Source organism: Mesocricetus auratus, unplaced genomic scaffold (genome assembly GCF_017639785.1).
Source record: "Mesocricetus auratus isolate SY011 unplaced genomic scaffold, BCM_Maur_2.0 Super-Scaffold_100691, whole genome shotgun sequence".
NCBI classification, from domain to species: Eukaryota; Metazoa; Chordata; class Mammalia; order Rodentia; family Cricetidae; genus Mesocricetus; species Mesocricetus auratus.
Genome location: NW_024429267.1, coordinates 54,895,386 through 54,909,455, shown reverse-complemented (window position 1 = coordinate 54,909,455; position 14,070 = coordinate 54,895,386). Strand labels below are relative to the sequence as shown.

Sequence of the window (14,070 nt, the reverse complement as noted above, 5' to 3'; positions counted from 1 at the left end):
TGTGTTCTTACTGCTCTGTTCTTACTGGTGCTCTCTCCGCTATGGTCTTTAACCAGCTTCTACAATACCTTTGTTTTCCATGCACTCTTGGGTCTCACTTTACCCCGATTTACTCTAAGTTGCACATTTCATCTGAGGTTTAGAGCAATAAAACTGCCTTTAAGCAATAGGTAATCTTTCACTATTTCATTTCCAAGTAATAAAATTTGACTTTAGTATACAATTAAGTGATTCTGATTCTGTGAACCACCTAAATGCTGGGATGAAATGTGTGTCACCGTGCCTGCCTGTAATGCCTGTAATCCCACTTCTTCAGATGTGGAGGCTGGAGCAGCCAGTGTTTGAGACTAACCTTCTCTAATGTGTCTGTGTGACTAGACACGTACTACTTACCATCTTTTGGAACTTTGATTTGATTATGTAAAGGGAGTATATATAGAGGTTAGTACATGGAGAATTCTGCTCTTATTTGTATAAACTTTGACAAGTTTGTAAAACTTTTATATAAAAAGAAAACTCAACTTTCTGTCAGCCCTTTTCTGCCAGTAGTATTTGTGTCCATGAATGAAGCCACTAGAACACATGACTGAAGTCTGTGGGCTGACCTCATCTCACTGAGCACACTGAGGATGGGACTTTCAGGAAACCCCAGAGTGGCTGAATTTCTAGCCTCTTCCCCACCCCTAGCCCCAAGCAGAAGCCGCTTCTCGACAGCTGTGATGAAAGCCTCAATACTCTTTCATTCATGGTTCTAGGCATTACTTTGTTTTAAGGAGATGCTTAAATTCCTTGTTACGTTTCTTGGTTTTTTTTAAATATACAATGCTTCAGGAATTTGCATGTTATCTTTGTATAGGGGCCATGTTAATCTTCTCTGTATCGTTCCAATTTTAGAATATGTGCTGCCAAAGCGAGCATGTTTCTTGGCTTTTTCCAGTGCATAGTTGACATTTGATATACTTTTGCTATGTTGTGTCATGTTTGTTTTTATAAAAGTAAGACTTTCCTTTTTATTATCAAGATAAAAAATATTTTGTTATCAGGCGTGGCCTAGAATATACTCTTTAGCCTTGACTTGGCTCTTCTATTACCTTGTCTTAGCCTGTGTTTGTGTTGTAGTCTTCTTGATCTTTTGGCCAGAAAATGGAGGTACTGTCTGAAGGAATTAATGTAAAGTAACAAGCTATAACATGAAAATAAAAACCCAGAGATGGATATTGGGATTCAGGCTGAGGGTCAGATAAGCAAAGCAGCTGGCCACTAGCTCTTAGACTAAAAGGGCAATCCAGCTAGCTCCATGGATCCTCAGACTGCAGTCCTAGACTGCTGCCTCTCCCTTTTATACCTCTCAAATCCTGGGATTAAAAGCGTGGGATCCCACATGCTGGGATCACCTTTGTGTGAGCTGTTTCTCTTTAGGACTGGATCAATTTCATGTAGCTCAGTGTGGCCTTGAACTCACAGAGATCCATCTGTTCGTCTCTTAAGTCCTAGAATTAAAGGTGTGTGCCACCTCCGCCTGGCTCTATGACTGTGGCTAGCTTTGCTTTCTGTAACCTCAGGCAAGCTTTAATAAATCATAAGTAATATATCACTACAAGAAGAAGTATGATTTTTTTGTGTCCTTGGAACATTACAGAGCTGACATTAAGTAACAAAGAAGCTTGATAAAATGCCTGCCTTCTTCTGTCACCCACACTCAGCTGAAATGCATTGCTTTTTGTTGAACTCAAATGGTGTGTGAGTAAACCAACAAACAACAGGAAAAGAAAGTTCAAGTAGGAGCTTGTGAGATGTTCTTAAGGGAATTTGCAAAGAGCGTTGGGCAAGACTGCATATGATTAAATGTCTCTGCCTAGCTGCACTGCTTAAAGCTGCCCACACTTTTTCTTTCACCTGTGGTTTGAATGGGGTTATTGTTGTCATGCTCTGTCTTTGCCTTTTGCATCCCCTTGTTGATCTTAATGGACACTGAAGGGGAGACGTCACACAGCTTCAGACTGGCTTGGAGTATTGAGAAGGTCATATGCCACGTCTTTAGTACAATGTCTTATGTATGTAGCAGTGCTGTTTAAGAGTTACAGATAGATGTAGAGTCCAACTGATGCTCATGACCCTTACACACTGGACTGTGTTAGGGTTCCTACAACCACCCCTGGATTCAGTGATTTGCTGTAAGACATCAGCATATAATCATGATCATGAAAATTATGTGCAATTTCCAAGAATCCTTTCCTGGTAGAGTCACTTACCATAGTCTTAGCTTTGCCAGTGTGGGATTGTGATAATGTAGGTTAGGTGTTATCTACCCTGGAAACTTATTAGAGATTCCACCCATAGACTTGGAAGTTTTACTGGGAGTTGGGTCTGTGGGCAACTTCTGCCTAATAGGTACCATGATTTCAAATTCCTAGAAGGAAAACAGTTGTTGAGTATAAGCCATATTGTTTGTACAAACAACTTGAGCTCAGTAAGCCACTCTGATCAATTGCATAGTGATGAGCACATCCTCCCAATCCAAGTTCTTAGATGCCAGCCAGGAGCCCAGTCTGGACGGCAAGCCTCTCAGGGACAACTGCAGTGTCAGGTGTGCTGTGTTCCCTCTTTTCTGTGAATGGACATAATAAAAGTTACTTAGCAATATTTTTGCCTTTCTTCTGAGGCCTAGGGCTATACAACTGAATTAATTTTTACACTAACTGAAAAGATATAATGGTGGTCATTGTTCATTGATCTAGTTGTAATCTCAGGGTTCTACTGTCAGACTTATGGCTTATTGTGATTGTGTTATTAGACATAAATGCCATTGAATATTGTGATACCAGAAATAAATCAAACCTTTTAATATTTAAATGAGAATATTAACAAAGGACCTTTGTGTAAGCAACTGAGCTTAATTCTTTATTTACTTGTTTATTTCTGTGTTTAAGTGGTATATATATTTATGTGAAGGGGTGTGTATGTGCATGTATATGCAGATTTGTGCATGTGTGTGCGTATGGAGGCCAGAAATGGAGGTGGCTTCAAGCCTGTTTTCTGATATGTGGTTTCTTACTGAATCTGGAACTCACCAATTGGGTAAGACTAGCTGGTCCCAAGCACCAGTGACCCTCCTGTTTTGCCTCACCAGTGCTAGGATTAATGGCCTGTGGCAGGCAGTATACCTGGCCTTTTAATGTGGGTGCTAGGGATCCAAACTCAGCAAATTCTATCCTGATTGTGCAGCCTCCCAGCCGTGAACATAACATTTTAAAACAGCTGATGTGTGTAACTAATCCTTGAAGATAACATTTCATTGTGGAAAGTCTACATTTGAACTCAATAGCAAAGAAATGCATGTCTTAAGACTTAATAGTATTGTCAAAATGAATAAACATCATTATAAAATATCACATGGTTTTTATGCCACTGTTTCATTAACAAGTTTTTATTATCCTGGTATTCTTAAACATCAACTTTTAATTATTATCTTGTAAAAGACATAAATCCTTTCATCTTATAAGAAATTAATCCAAAATTAGTTATAGTCTTTAAACAGTACTGTGCCCTTGTATTTAAAAATCTGTCAAAGATCACACTTTGCCTAAGCTACCTGATGATCTTCCTACAGTGATTGCTTCTTTACAGGAAGCCAGAGCCTGACACTTGTAAATTTTGCATAGCTGTGGTGGTGTATTATTTGTGCTTTAACAAGTAAAGTTTGTCTGGAGATCAGAGTGCAGAGCTAGCCACACTAGTTATCCATAGAAGCCAGGCAGTGGTGGTACACACCTTTAATCCCAGCACTTGGGAGACAAAGGCAGAAAGATCTCTGTGAGTTCAAGACTACCCTGAACTACACAAAATCCATCCAGTCTAAAAAACAGCCAAGCAGTGGTGGCTCACACCTTTAATCCCAGTACTCGGGAGTCACAGGCCTTTAATCCCAGCACTAGGGAGGTGGAGAAGGAGTGATATGACTGGGTGGAGAGAGGAATATAAGGTGGGAGGAGCCGGGAGCTCATGGCATTCAGTCTGAGGGTTCACAGGGACAGGATCACCCCTTCAGTCTGAGGATTCAGTAGAGGTGAGAACTAGCGGCTGGCTGCTCTGCTTCTCTGATCTTTCAGCATTAACCCTATATCTGACTCCAGGTTTTTTATTATTAAGACTAATTAGAATTCGTGCTACATTTAGTGTAATAGAAATCTTGTCTGTTCAAAATAAAGAGACTATTTGGTTTCCACAAAACGTAAGAATGTATTGACTAGCATAAAGAGAACCACTTAAAGTCATCCTTTGTGTGAAGTCCTTAAACCATGGTGCCTAAAGTGAATGGAGTATCTTACTGTCTGATTGGCTGTGTTACTCTTAGAGTCAGTGCGTGAAAGTGGCTGGTATAATTTGTATAATATAGCTTTTAAATGGGAAGTTACAGATTATAGTTGCCGCCCAGTGACCTCCTCCTAGTTTGTTTTTGTGTTTTTCTTTTCTTTTTCTGTCTTTTTTGTTTTGTTGGGGGGGATTTTGAATTACAGAATTAATCTAAGTCACACGGATGAGTGGCCCTTCCTCTGTGGAGCTGCGTGCCCGTAGCCTCAGCACTCAGGTGTGGGGAGGAAGGAGTGTAGTGCAAGGCCACTGTGGGCTGTCTTGAGATTTCAGGTTCAGCCTTAGCTGTGTTCTGACATCCTGGGGCCCAAACACAATACTCCTTATTTTCTTAGGTGTAGTTTGTTTTTTGTGTTGAAAATGAAAACCTGTTACTTTCTTTAATTGTGTCCTATGTGCACAAATCATAAGTGTATATGTCAGTGAATTAGGACAGTGAATGTGCCAGGATAATCATTGTTGAGGCCATGAAATAGACATTACCAGAAGCTAGCCTTCCCTTAACCTTCTCCCCTAAAGAAAACGAGAGGAGTGTCGCTGGAGTTTCTTTTCCAGCCTGGTCCCGCTGTGCCGCTTCAGCTCCAAATAAGCACACGGAGACATATACTAATTATTAAACTCTTGGCGGATGGCCAGGGCTTCTTACTGGCTAGCTCTCTCTTAATTATTAGCCTATAACTACTAATGTATGTATTTCTTCATGGCCTTATCTTATCTCCTGGCACGTCCTATCTTCCTGGTCTCTACATGGCGTCTCTTTCTGGTGCTTCTCTCTGCCTACCTTTCCCAGAATTCTCCTTGTCTGCTAGCCATGCTTATCTTCCTGCCTCTATTGGCCAGTGTTTTATTCATCCACCAATAAGAGAAACATCATCAGAAGGACATCCCCATCAGAGGAAGTCAGCAAGAGATGGGTGGCTCCTTAGTGAACATGCCAGGGTAGCTGAAACGGAAAAAGCAGCAGAGCAGCAAAGGAGCCTTTAATCTTGTTGGGAAGATTGAAGAGGCAAGGATGCGGATCCTAAATATTAAGTGAGCATGAGCGCACGCGCCCATGTGTAGGTACATGTACATCTGGAAGTCAGATGATTGTTCCCCTCATGTTTTGATAGAGTTTTTCACTGAACCTGGAGTTCACTAATTTGGATTGACTGTCTGGCCAGCAAACCCCATGCTCAACTGATCTCCAGTGCATACCTCTGTGTCAAACTTTTCACTAGGGTGCTGAGGATTAACCTCTGGTCTGAGGCTTGAGCAGCAAGCACTGCACTGATTAAGTCATCTCTTCATTCCCCCATCGAAGTTTAGTAGCATTCAAAGATGTATTTCTTGAATGGCCTCCACTTACTTATCCCGTGTAGTGGGAAATGCCATCAAAGTAAGATACACATGAAATTGGCTTTTGGATATGTTATGGTCAGGTGGATTAGGTAGAAACCATATGCTTAAACTAGAACTACATTGCATGAAACTACTAAATAGAACTCTTTGATATTAGTTTATGGGGAATAAAAGTCAGAGCAGATCCGACTTAAGCAGAGTCTGAGTGCAAGTATTGCCTAGACTGTATGTATTCCTGGTGGCTTGGGTGAGTGTAGGGAAGCTGGAGAAATCATTTCAGACCACAGACTCTGGGCTTTGCAGAGTCAGGTGTGGATGTGCTCTCTCCATCTGTCAGCAAGAATGTGCATACTTTTGAATGATACTGTAAAAGCCTGACCTATTCCTTTCTTTGTAACATAGCTGTAAAGAGGTGGACTGTAGCCCCACTACACATGATTGAGTTGTAATTCATTTCATTAATATCCATGGTTTTCAGATCTCTTCCCTCAATACCTCAGGCTGAGGACATCATGTAATTTTTTTCCATGCTGTATATTTCTTCCACATCTTTCCCAATGACACAAATTCAGATGGTGAGCTGCAGCTGTCGCGTCCATACAGTAGGGCTTATTCTGTCTTCATGATCTTGCATACTTACGTTAGCTCAGTAGCCTCATCCTTCCCTGTCCATAGACTGTCATGGAAATTAAAAGCAGTAACCAAGAGCAGAAGCAGCAACAAGAGCCATCAGTGCATATGCAAGCGTCTTTCCACACCAAGAGGAAGACGCCGTGGTGATGTGAGTGAGACACGAGCAGCTTTATTGAGTTCTCCGTGGGGTGGCATGGAGAATCAGAGTCATGTCTGCAGGTTACCCAGGTTTACTGCTTCTGCTGTTTATACACACCACAGCTTTTGGCTGTGCTGTTGCTGTTAGTTTTGGTGTATGTAGAGTTGCTAGATTTTTGGAGTTTGACTGTCCCTTATTTTATCATGGAGGTTGAGTTACAGATCATTTAGGCTAGCCTTGAAATTCTTTAGTAAGTGAGCTGGCTAAAGACATTCTTACACCTATGAATCATTACCTTTATATCTTAGAAATTGTATGTCTACTCTTTTACTAGCCTCGTAGCATAAAATTCACCTTCTTCAGTCAAGTCTCACCTGTGTTTTATTAGTTTGCTCTTTGATTTATCTGGTTTTATCAGTGGCTGATTTCTGATCATTTTAGTTTCTTGTGTACACTGGATGTACATGGATGTAAGTACGTAATTCATAAATCTGATAGAGGAAATTATTGCAGCATAGAGGAAGGGTGTTTAGCCAGCCTGTGCATTGTGTGTGTATTTGTGTGTTTTCAAGATAATGGATGGCTCTACCCTTGGATACAAGGAGTACTGTAGACTGCCCTGCAGGGAGAGAACAATGTGTGCAGCACCCCATCCCACCCCACCCCACTCCACCCCACCCCACCCCACCCCATCCCACCCCACCCCACCCCACCCCATCCCACCCCATCCCACCCTACTCCACCCCATCCCACCCCATCCCACCCCACCCCACCCCATCCCACCCCACCCCACCCCACCCCATCCCACCCCACTCCGCCCCATCCCACCCCATCCCATCTCAAAACTGTTCGTTGTTTGGATGATAAAGTTTTTCTAGTATGTATTCGTAGCTGGGTGTTTTTTACTCTTTACTCTTTTGATTCTTTGGGAGGACTGTTACCCAGCTCCCAAATAAACACACATGGAAACTTACTCTTTCTCATGAACCCCAGCCTTAGCTTGGCTTGTTTTAGCCACCTTTTCTCTTTATCCTATCTATCTTTTACCTCTGGGCTTTTGTTTTTCTCCGTTTCTGTATTCTTTTCTTCTTACTCTGTGGCTTGCTGTGCAGCTGGATGGTTGCCCCTGATGTCCTCCTTTTTCTTACTCTTCTTTTTCTCATTCCTTCTCTTTTCTTCCCACATTTCTCCTTCTATTTATTCTCTCTGCCTGGCAGCCCCACCTATTTCTCTCTCTGCCCAGCTATTGGCCATCAGCTCTTTAGTAGACCAATCAGGTGTTTTGGACAGGCAAAATAACACAGCTTCATGGAGTTAAACAAATAGAGCATAAAAGAATGCAAAACCTCTTTGCATCATTAAAACAAATGTTCTACAGCATTAACAAATGTAACACATCTTAAAATAATATTCCACAGCACATATTATAGAAACACACTCATAAAAAGAAAAGCTGATTTAAAATTTTCATTTGGGTCTTAATGACTTCCCAGGAGTTGTGGTGCAAGACTTGTGAGGCAGGAGGATCCAGAGTTCAAGGCCAGTGTATACAGGGAGGCCCTGTCTTTTAAAACGGGTGACAGATATGGCTCAGTGATGGATTTACCTAGATGGGTAAGGACCTGCCTTCAATCCCAGAACTTCAGAAACACAGAAAGCAACAAAGTATGACTTTGTTTTGACCTGTGCAGGTAAGTTCCTGGTTCATCCTGTTGTGCTGTTGTATTGATATGTATATGTTAGATTTATATATGCTTAGTTTTTCAGAGTGTCTAACAAGGTAGACTCTGACATACCATTGCCAGCTTGTGGAGGTTGATGGTCCCCCTGGGTGGTAGATGTCAGCCTTACAGATCATGCCATGCTGTGCTTCCATAGTGATAAAACAGTTTCCTCCTCCCATCAGTGTTCTGAGTGTCAGCATCGCCACCTCATTGGTGGGTGGTCAGCAAAATTCTTGATTCTTTGACTTTGGAGCAAGAACTCTGTACTGAGTTTTATTTGGGGAGCTCATGTAGGGTTAATTGCTATTGGAACTTGATTCCTCACCTTTTTTTCCTATAATTTAACATGTTATTTAATGAATGTAAAGTTATGCAAAACATTTATATTAAATAGACTTGTTAAATATATCTTTCCGATCTGCCACCCGATTCCTATTGAGTGTTAATATTCAAATATTCGTTTGTGATGTGTATTCAGGAGTAGTCTTCTGGGTGAACTTGAATTAGTAGGAAGATGCCTGCTGTACCATATTCCTCTTTCATCGATTAATGTTGTTGAAGAATATGCTCCTCAGCATTTTCATTAGTGGACAGGACATAACCCATTTGTTTTCCTTTCTTTCTTTCTTTCTTTCTTTCTTTCTTTCTTTCTTTCTTTCTTTCTTTCTTTCTTTCTTTCTTTCTTCCTTCCTTCCTTCCTTCCTTCCTTCCTTCCTTCCTTCCTTCCTTCCTTCCTTTCTTTCTTTCTTTCTTTTTTTTTTTTGTTCTAAGGCACAAGGTCCAGTGTGTGGGGAAACAGCTCCTGGTGTCTAGAAACTGAAAGTGAAGTCTGCTGCCAAGTTAAAACGTGGAGCTCCACTGCCCTCTGGGGTTCCGTTTTAACACAGCCCATTCTTACTGTTTTAGTTTATGTTTAAAAATAGGTTAGTGAGCTCTTTGAGGAGAGAGGTCTGCACAGAGGAACCCTGTCATTAGCTATAGAGAGTGAGCATCAACACTAAAACTAGTTTACAGTATTACAAGTGAAGGCACACCTAATGCTGTGTAATATTTTAAGTCAATGACTGTTTTTAAAGTCATACATTTTCAAGAATCATTTACTGTTTTTAGTGTGCTGTCCATACCCCGTAACAGACCAGGGAATTAGGTTTGTAATATGGGTGGTAGGTCATCAGATGTGTCCTTTGGTTTCAGCTAGTTCCATGGGCATCTTTGTGAGATGACTTCTTCAGTTTACGGTTGCCTGTCAGGGCTGTGGGAATGGCTGCCCAGCGCTGGATTGCTGGAGGTCAGGCTGACTCACACTGCAGTGTCTGCAGTTGCAGTGTCTGTGGAGGGATGTGGTTTGTTTTTTCATGACTGGAAATATTAGCTAAACTTTGCTGTGTAAGTGGTGCATGTGGAGTTTGTGTGCAGATATCTTAATGTTTTGAATATCTAAGCACATGTCTATATTGCATGTGAAAATCAATGTGGTTATTAACATATTTGGAAAAGATGTGTGTGTGTGTTAATTTGTATGTATTTACATTTTGATTCTCTAGAAGAATGCTACAAAGCCGCCCGCACAGTGGGTTGTTACCGTTTCTGATTATGAGCTGTGATACTGAGTATTTTAATAAACATATGAATGCATTTACTTTACCTCCATCTTGTGGCAGAAAGAGAGGCCAATCCTATTAAGACGGTCAGTGCTCGTTCCGTTTGTACCCTCGCCGCTTCTCCTCCATCACTATGAGATGGACATTAGATATTAGGAGTTTATTTGGAAAGCTGCAGGTCTTTTCAAGGGCCTAATTGAAAATAATATTAAGTCTTAGAATTAGAATTAAAAAGAAATGGTGAACTGCAGGCACCACATCCCGAGAATATGCTAGGATGTTGAAACAAGGAATGTAAGCATTTTAATCATGGTTAAGAGGAAAAATAAGACGTTAGCTGTCTGCCAGAAAAAGTAGTTTTGTGTTAAAAGAATTGCAATGAATATTTTTACATGTTAAGTCTATAAGGCTGCTTCTTACTGCTTGCTAGAGTGAGTGTTCAAGCTCTTAAAGTAATTTTCATTCCTGTAGGCTCAGGGGGGAGCTCAGTGGTCCATTCTCAGCAAAGCCTGGATTCAGACCCCAGCACCACAAAACAAGGAGGCGTGTTTGCTTTTGTTTTGTTCTTGTTGCTTTATTCCAGTTTTACCGTTTTCAAGCCTTCTCACTCGCATCCTTGATTGGATCTCATCTACTATGTATTAGAAGTAATGAAGAGCATTATTACAGGGTACCAACTAGCAATCTGGGGAAACACAGTAGGAACACAGAGTGAGAGGCTACCAGAGGACACTGGTTTAAGAATGTCTTTCAGAGCAGGCTTACTTTTATCAGTCTTATTTAATTGCTTAATTATTCTAGAGGTGGCGTTAAGGCCCCCCCCTTTTCAGTTTAAACAGATATAATCTACAGCACAGTTAACTATAGAGTTAAGCTTATAAAATATGAAACTTGGAGTGCTCTAAGTTATGTAAGAGTGTTTTAACACTTTTTGTCTTTTTATTTCAGGTATGTTATTAGCCTCAATCATAAAAATACCGCAAAAGCCTTTAGTAAGCTTGAGTGGCTATGTCTGTTTTAACTGCATATTCCCATTTTGAAGAGCATTGGTTGAATCCATGTAATGTATGCATTGTTTCTGAAACCACAAACGCTTTGTTAACCCCTTCCTCACTTCAGTATTTTTTGATCTGTCTTGCTTGAATTTCATTGTCAATAGCTAAAAAAAAAAATCTTTGAACTAAAAAAAAAATCACAGTTTTCTGAGATTTTGCACTGAGCTCAAAATAAAAAGAGCAGTTTTATCGTACGAAAAGACTGTAGAGTGCTTGCTTTCTGAAGTTTGGGAAGGAGTGCTTGTCGCCTGTGTCTTGCGCCTGTGTGGGTAAGGCGCTGGCCAGTTGTTCTCTCCACCTGGGGGCTTTGTGTGTATCACACTGACGTTCTGTGACTTTGGGCGTGGTTGACTTCCTTCCCGCCCGTCACAAACTCGAATGGTGGCTGAGTGTAGTAGCTTCATCAGGAGCACATTGCGCCAGGGCTGTTGTCACATGTCCCTGTGCTCGCTCTGGAGCTGCCAGTGTTGCTGTTGAAACCTCTGGGTTGTAATTGTACTTAGCATGGGCTGTGATTTAAGTGTCTTCTGCTTTAGAGGTTTCTTCTTCAAAGGTGCAGTCATCCTTGGAGTGTGGAGACGAGGCTTCACACGCAGTAGTTTTTGTGTTCCACTGCTCGTCACCTGGGAAAGTGCTGGATTGCAACAGAGTCCATTCATGAGCAGATCTGGTGGTCAGGCCTCTCTCCCGTCGGTCAGTGATGCTGCTGTAGTTAACAGTCCCCAGGCCTTACTGTCTGCTCAAGCCTGGACTGGGAAGGGCCTGCTCACCTCTTGGTTGCTGACAGCATTTATTTCCTCAGTTCCTTGTCGGTCAAGTCCTTGTCCATGCAGCAGTGCATGCCACCAAAACCCTTGGCTGAAGAGAGTCACAGGCTTCCGTGACCTCACCATGGAGGTGGCCTCATCTCCTTGCTGTATCCCTTGTCTAGATGGTGGTTGGGTCCACGCTCTCCGCTCTGTGGGAGGCATTTGCCCGTGGCAGCTGCCTCCCTCACCCTTCTTTCCTCTGTTCCATTAATCAGGGTTACAGAATCTTTCCTGTTTACTGAAATTTGTCGACTCATTTTTATAAAACCCTCCACTTGAATTTTACCTATGTCTATACTGTATTTCTCTGTCTACTTTGTGTTTCTGCTGTATTTGTTAGCTTTCTGGGGATTTATTTTGGCTTTCAGTCTCTTTACCTCTTTTCATCTCACTTTTGACAACTATTCCTGGAAGTATACTTTCCTGAGTGTCTGCTTTTAATAAGTTCTTACATAGTGTGACATCCGAGCGATGTGGCTTCCTTTCCTGAGGCGTCTGTGCAGAGTTGTCCTGCTGCTTCTGGAGTGCTGTGAGCAAATGCTCTTTAACACTCTGCTGCCACCTTTTCTGATGTCTGTCCTCCCCTGTGGGCTCTGCGTACTCCTGAAGCCTAGAGGGTGTGGGGGCAGGGGGCAGCGCAGTGGTTTTGTTTAATAGCCTTTAGGAAGGATTTTTCTTCCCCCTGAGGTTACATTTGGTTTATCCTCTTCTAGTGAGTGTGGCTCCCTGAAAACGGTGGCTTTGCCGAGCCCTGCTGAGGTCTACTGAAGGTGCGTAGAAACTCTTGTACTGAATAGATCCTTTTGTTTGTTTCCGTCTACTCTTTTCCGAGACTTCCTACCCTCATGCCCTTGGCATTGTGTTGAGAATGAGGGGTGCTGTCCCCGCCATTCTGAGGATGTTAATGCATCTGCTGAGGCAGAGCAGCCTAGGAAGTGGGATTGGGGCCCGAGTTCTGAGCTCCATTTACTCTGCCTAGAATCTGTGAGGTTTGTGAGAGTGACTCTCCTGTCAGTACAGTGAGTGCAGTGGCAGCCAGCCAGCTTCTGCCCTCTAAAAGCGCTTCTTGTTTGTTTTATTGAACATTGCACTTGGTGTCCTGCGGGTTTTACTCAGAATTACCTTCTTCATCTTCCCTCTGACCTGTTCTGTTAGCACACAGACTGTCTTTCTCCATCTGGAAGATTCCCTTTCTCTTTCCCTTTCATCCAAATCCTGTTGCCAGTTAAGCTTTGTTGGGTATGCAGCTCAGTAACATCACCACTGTGTGTAGGATCAAACCTGTACTCTTACGGTTAAAGCCACAAGTCAGTTGCATTCTTTTTCGGACCAAATGCTGTCTATTTTCACATACGTGTCCTGTGGGACTGTAAGACCTGCTTAGTTCATAATCCGCGGTGGCTTGTGGGCTTCTCCAACCCTGGCCACCTTCTATAGCACTCTATTCTTACTGTCTAGATCCACCTGAGGATGCGTTTCCAGAAGCAAACTCAGATGGACTGTGCCCCTTCCGGGATTCAGCGGGGACGCTGAGGTTGCTGTTTCATGAGACACGGAGTCTCGCTAGGATCATCAGCTGACGCCCCTTTTCTAAAATTTTCGGTTTTAAAATCTTGAGTGCAGGAAGCTGAGTATCCTTGAGAAGCCGCGCTTTACATTCCCACCTCCTCGTCACTATGTTCAGGGTTATTTTGACTCTCAGGCTGGTCCTGTCCTTGGTCTCATCTGTATGCAGTTACGCATGTAGTGGCATCCTCCAGGACTCTACTATAAGTAGTAACTTTGTGGGAAGGGAAGCACAGTGGTTTCACTTTTAGTACCTTGTAGTTTCGTGTGGGTCCATTTCCTTCTGCTTGCCTCAGTGCCATGAGATTGAAATCATGTTCACTGTGTATGTGGGCTCAGGGTGGATGAGCAGTGGGTAGTGAAGAGGCACTCGCTGTTCTGCTGACAAAGCCGCAGGTAGAGGCCTGTCTTGAGAGAGAAGACGGTATAAATATGTGAATAGAAAGTAGTGTCACAAGAAACATCAGCCTGACATGGGCCTTAAAAAGAAGAGCTATGAAGGGAAGCCAGATCAGTGAACTCGGGTTGGTTGTTAGCTATCCCAGAGATATACAGCCTTCAGAACAAGTGGTTTTGAGCCTTAGGTTCTGGGCTTTCAATAAAAATACATCTTTAAAAATTATATTTATTTATTATATGTAGGGGAGGGGAGGGCAGTGAATGTATAGAGGTCAGAGATTGTAAGGGGTCCGAGGATAATTTGTAGTAAGTCCCAAACACCAGACTTGGGTCATCAGACTTGGCGCCTTTACCAGTTGAGCCATGATTTCTTTTGAAAGTACCCCTTTTGTAAAAGGTTGGGAGATGGTGGCGTGTGCCTTCAATCCCAAT

The 14,070-nt window shown here is 42.4% G+C and overlaps 1 protein-coding gene and 1 non-coding gene across 4 annotated transcripts in view; one reads left to right on the top strand and one right to left on the bottom strand.

Moving 5' to 3' along the window:
* The window catches only part of Cmc1 (C-X9-C motif containing 1), a 62,381-nt gene that overhangs the window by 23,906 nt on the left and 24,405 nt on the right, over positions 1 to 14,070 (top strand). The gene's annotated exons all lie outside the window — the stretch shown is intronic.
* On the bottom strand, positions 812 to 918 carry LOC121137722. The gene has a single exon (XR_005875029.1). It is a non-coding gene; the product is annotated as a U6 spliceosomal RNA (small nuclear RNA).